The sequence below is a fragment of the Triturus cristatus genome, chromosome 1_2, assembly GCF_964204655.1.
Source record: "Triturus cristatus chromosome 1_2, aTriCri1.1, whole genome shotgun sequence".
NCBI lineage: Eukaryota > Metazoa > Chordata > Amphibia > Caudata > Salamandridae > Triturus > Triturus cristatus.
Window position 1 is genome coordinate 908,204,822 of NC_140580.1, and position 6,121 is coordinate 908,210,942.

Below are 6,121 nucleotides of genomic sequence, written 5' to 3' on the forward strand. Positions count from 1 at the left end.
TCAAACGCTGAGAGGGCCAAGGGAATCGGTGTACATTCTAGGGGTGGGGAGTAGCAAGGAGAGCAGGAAAATTCGGGTGGAGATGTGATGGGAAAATTAACACAGTCAAGAGAACAACAAAACAAATGCAATTTTATCGAATGCTAAAAGAAAAAAGTAGTTCCCTGAATGTAAGCGCAGAAAGGATACAACTGATCAACATCTATGCTCCAGTGGTGGGACAAACAAAAGAAAAGGAAAAAAAGCCATCAAACAAAAAGCAAGCAAATGATAAACATGAAAATCAGCCAATCAGATCTTTCGATAGCAGACAACTAAAGATGCTTTTGGCAAGACCTAAAAATGACTTGTAGATGTTTTCATCACTTTCTTGGAAAAACAACACTACTGGAGCAGGGCTCATTTTTAGTATATCATTAGGAATAAGTTAACTATCTTCTCCCACAGCGATTTGGGACAGAAGGCGACAAGATAATTGGTGTGGGGTTAGGAGCAAATGTGAACAGCGAAAGGCAAAATCAGACATTTGCTGGAGAAAGGGGCCATTTTATCAGTGAGAACTCAGGAAGTTTGTAAGCAGTCTTTTTATGGTAGAGATGAAGGACAAAGGATGGAGGTCAGTAATAAATTAGAGCTGAACAAGTTTTTAGTTTACAGTTATTTCAAGGAGGGAATCTTTCTTTTAAGGGACATGTTTCAAGAGAGAATGATTGGATGGTAAATCTAGACTTGAAGAAGAGCGTATTTCTCTACTCCCGGGGAAGGGATCAGACAGTCTTCAGATAGAGGAATCAGTTATACCAGTTTCAGTGTTTACTATTCAGCCTATTGTCTGCCCCATGGTGTTTTACCAAGGTACTGAGGCCTGTGGTAGAATATTTAAGAAAAAGTGGTGTTTCTTTATTAATGTATTTGGACCTCATTCCGTTGATGTCTCAGAGTATGGAGGCAGAGAAGGAACATTTGTCTATGGTGAGGAGACTCTTGAAAAGCTTTGGGTTCATAATAAATGGAGAGAAGTGAATTGTAACGCTGTGAGAAAGTGGCTCTGTATATACTGTTCCCAAATAGGTACAGTGTGAGTCCACAGTCCCCAGAGGTTTGGCAGAGGTTAAAGTTGGATATAACCTTACTTTCTAAGGTGGTAGCTTGGTCGAGCAGTAAGGCAGTATCAGAGGACAGTGTAAAGCATTTGTTGTACACACTTAGTCAGCAAATGGTCTCACACACTCAAGAACTGAACTCTAGGCAAATGGTTTATATAACAAATATATGGTTGTTTTATTTTAGAACCAACAATAGGTATCAAAATATACTTTCTCAGAATGAGATGATTTAGTTAAATACTTTTGCAATATGCAATTGACTTTTGTAGGTAATAGTTACAGGTTGTTGCAATAGGCAACACAATGTCAAACGCAATAATACATGGAGCTCAATGGGAATTTTAAGTTATGTGCACTTGATTACTTTCAGGATTACTTTTCTAACTCCAGGACTGCATCCTAGATTCAGTCCTGGGACAGTTCTTGGAAACAAATGAGTAAATTCGGTTAAGTTACTGTTGTGATTTTTAAACAATATTTTGCTATTTTAAAAGTTGACACTTAGAAACTTTTTCTGATCAAATTACCAATGTTATCCTATGGAAGGAAATTCACTTAGCAGGTAAGTGGGGTTACGGGTACTTTTTCTAGGTCAGTGTTGGATCCTGGATCCAGCACTAGTGTACCACCTGTAAGCAGTTGAGAAACTGCGTTTAAGTTATATAGGCGATTTTTAAGGAATATTTATAAGTTTGCAAAATCGACACTTAGAAGAAATTTCATAGAAAAACAGTCAATGGTTTCCTATGGGAGAAAATTCAAGTTACGGGTAAAGTATGTTCTCGTTACTTTTGTAATCCAGTGCTGGGCTCCTAGACTCAGCACTGGGGCATCTATCTAAAACAGGTAAGTAATTCCGTTTTCACAGTTGGTACGATTTTTAAAGAATATTTGTATTTTGGCAAAATCGACAATTAGGAGAAATTTCACAGAAAAACAGTCAATGGTTTCCTATGGGAGGAAATTGAGTTAGTGGTAAGTACGGTTGTAAGTACTTTTCAGGGTCAGTGTGGGCACCAAGATCCAGCACTGGGATTTCTCCTAATAGCAGGTGAGTATTTCCGTTTTCGTTACTCAGTTGATTTTAGGTGAATATTTTAAAGTTTAGAAACTCCACACTTAGAAGAAATTTCAGAAGGAACCAGTCAATGTTACCCTATGGAAGAAAAGTGAGTTATCGGCTTTTGGGTAAGTACTCGCCTGGCAGAGTTAAGGCTCTGGGCATACACTCAGGGGTCTCCCAGGGTCAGGTAAGTACAGTTGGTACACCCTCAGCGGCACAGGGGCAGCCGGGTGCAGAGTGAGTTAGGCTCAATGTTATCCTATGGGAGGCAGGGGGGCCTTGGTTGGAGGCTGCTGACTAGCAGGCCACGTGGCTGTGGGAGCTGAGCTCCTGGTCACTTGCTCAGGGCAAATGGGGAAGTATGTAGGAGTAGAAGTTGCACTGCCAGGGCCACTTGGGCGGCTTGGTGCAGGGTGCTTTCGAACCATCGGGCGCTCAATGGATTTCAATGGGAAAGCTCAAGGACGAACAAAGGCTGCAAGCTTGGGGACGAAGATTCTTCAGGTGCCACCCCCACTTTGAGAGGTAAGTTGGGTAGTTGGAGGATAGGTAGGTACCCAGGAGTCGGGCACAGGGGGCCGCAGGGCACCGGGTGCAGGGGTGCCTTTTGATGTCGGGAAATCTTACCCTCTGTTGATCGCGGTTGGGGGGTTCTCTGGTTCTGAGGCTGCAGGCGTCGTCAGGAGCATCGAGGTGGGTCCTTGGGTGCCGGATTCAGGGTCACAGTCGCAGGGGGGACGTCCTCGGGGTCTTTGTCCACTCCGGCACAGGTCAGGCTTGGCGGGTGCAAAGTGTGCAGGGTTCGCAGTTCTGGGCTGATGCCAGGGGTTAGAAACTTGCTTTGAGCAGAGCCACTGCTCATGAGAGACCCAGATGCTCAGAGTCACAAGGTAGCCAGGTCCTCCGGGGTTTGTGAGGTTGCTGGCCAAAGGAGGTGCCGGGATTTAGCAGGAGCAGGTTCGAGGGTCAACAGGTCTGTAGGGCTGGGGCCAAAGCAGTTGGTGTCTTCCTCTTCTTAACAGCTGCACGGCAGGTCTTCTTTCTTCTTTCCTTTTTTGGAATCTGGAATCTGAGGAGGGAAGGTTCAGGGTGCCCCTAAATACTAGATTTAGGGGCGTTACAGGTAGGTAAAGCGCAGGGACCAATGGGTCCCTGCCCTGAAGTGGGTACACCCCCTATCCTGCCACTCTCCTGTGGGAGGGGGCAGTAGCCTAGTCCTGATTGGGCAGGGCTTCCCATCTTCAAGATGGCGAGAGCCCGGAGATGTGCTTCAGCTCGCCTCCTCCACCTGAGGGGTGGGGTTGGCAGAGGCTGGCACATCCCCTGTCCTTACTTGGGGTTTTCGGCCAGTCTTCCTGCCAGAGTGGGTGTCAGAAGCGGTAGGGGCCAGTTGCTGGGTACAGCAAATGGCCTGGAGAAGTTCACAAAGGCGGCATGCCTTTGAAGCTTCCCCCTGCCCATCCTGGGGGAGGATACCTAGCACCTCGCCCAGGATGTGCATTGTTGCAGGCCCAGGAGAGCGGGGGATCTCCACCCAGGGGTCCAGCAACCTGTCTGCTGTGTGGCAGCCTAGGTAGCCTCTCAAACAAGATGTGGATTGTAGGGTAGGTTTCAGGGGGCATCTCCAAGATGCCCTCTGTAGTGCTTTGTACATTAAATCCCACACTGGCATCAGTGCGGGTGTAATGTGCTGAGAAGTTTGATACCAAACTTCTCAGTCTTCAGTGTTGCCATTATGGTGCTGTGGAGTCCGTGTTTGACGAGCTCCCAGCACCATATACTCTTAAATGGCAGCACTGCAATTACAGTGCCCAGGAATGGACCTGGGTACTGTAGGGGCACAGGGCCCATGCTCCTGTGCCCACACCACTGGCATAGGGCACCCAGCTAGAGGGGTGGCTGATGTATGCCAGGGCAGAGTAGGTTGTGGGCAGGGCACACAGGGATGTCTGCCATGTCGACTCTTTGTTTTGTCTTGTACCCAGACACTCAGCCTGCAAGGGCAGTGGGTTTGTGTTAGGGTACAGGGCCTCTAAGGGTGGCACAATAAGTGCTGCAGCCCTTAGAGGTCTTCCTGGTCACAAGGCCCTGGGTACCTAGGGTACCATTTACCAGGGGCTGACATGTGGCCAGGGTTTGCCAATTTGGGGTTTAGGTTTTAGGGAAGGAACATAGGCCCTGGGCACCTGATTGGCAGGAGCCCAGGGCGCACTCGGTCAAAGTACAGTCAGCAGTTCAGCAAAAAGTGGGGGCATACCATGCAAGAAAGATGGCACTTTCTCACAAACGCCTTCAAGGAAATTTGAATTTTTGAGTTTTCTAATTATTACCAAGATAGAAGGTGAGATTGATATAACCTGTTTTGGGAAAACTACATTTATCATTAAAGAACTTGGCAAGGTTTTCTCCCTTCGTCAGTTCAAGCAATATTTATAGATCCTTTGCATTAACAACCATTGCAAAGAGTTATAGCAGAAGCTTTGGGAAACGTTTTGCAGTATGGCGACACTAGAAGTGAAGAAAGAGTAGATCTGATGGCTAGAGAATAGAGGCATGGTATGCCTAGCAATTTTTGGATGTGTACCAGATTTTGTTTTAGAGACGGATGTGAGATGGGGTGCATGTTTAGACCACTAGGAGACAGGAGGCCGATGGTCATCAGCATATAAATTGTCTGGAACTAACAGCAGGATTGAATACATTGAGAAGTTCATTTTGAGCGGGGGTGCAGTGTTTAAGTAAATGGGCAATGTGTCTGTGATGACACAAATCAATTAGTGGGAGCAAGTCTAATTGTCAGATTTGGCATAGGAACTGTAGTTCTTTTGTTTAGAACAAAAATTAAAACTGAAAGCGGAATATTTGTCTGAGGAGGAAAATACAATAGCAAGGATTATAGAGATTGGAATCTAGATCAATTTTGTTTCAAGCGAATAGACAAGGAATGAGGTCCGCTGGAGGTGGATCTTTTTGTGCGCAAGTTAACGTTTCAAATAGATGGATACTACGGTTGGATAACAAATCCTGGGGCAGAAGTGGTGGCTGCTTTCAAGCATACATGGATGAGATGTCAGGCTTATGCATTCAAACCTCTTGAGTGATTCATTGAGGTTTTCTGAATGTAAGCAGCGCCTTTTGATGGTGTGGTTGTGCTACCCCACTGTGTAATACATACACAAATCCATCCGGTTCCAGTTAGGCTAGTTTGTAAAACCTTAACTCAACCCTGGGCAGCCATGGCGCTGAGCAGTCGTGCTTTACCAAAGGACAAATGCAAATCATTTTGAAGTACCAAAACAGCTGAATATAAAAAAGAAATGCAACACACAGGAAATCAGACACCCATTTATACAAATGGATCTCATATTTATGAATATCTGATAGAGACATCTAACTGCAGATTCTTTATCTTAGAATTCTCCCCAGGTGCCAGACTGGATCCGGAAATATTTTCAGCAGTACTTCTGCGTGTCGATAGAGGGCGTTGAATGACTCAGCTGCAACATTGGCTCCCGAATGTAAGATTAACAGAGTTCATATAAGCCCACCCCTGATGCGCTGACGTCAATTCATTTGACATTCACCTGCACTGGACTGGAGACCTGGTGACTTCTGTTGGATGGGGGGGTTGGGGAGGTGGAGGGGGTCCCTGGATAGCTCTACTAACCGCTCATTGTATAATGGAGGAATTGCCCTCCCACACTTCAGTGGTTTCAACTTACGGAGTCAACCCAGTAACCCTAAGAACTATGGTAATTATATGGAAACAAATGACGGTGGTCCACTTGGGATAGCAACAACCCTCAGGAGTAATGCTCAATCTTCCAGGCTGCATTTTAATGGTCAGTGGGGGTCAAGCGATTGTAGCTACTGACTCACCAAGCCAAGCTTCTTCAGCTTTTGTGGCCCTGGAGTTGTAACAGGAAGTCAGCCAGCCGACTCTTGGAGCTGT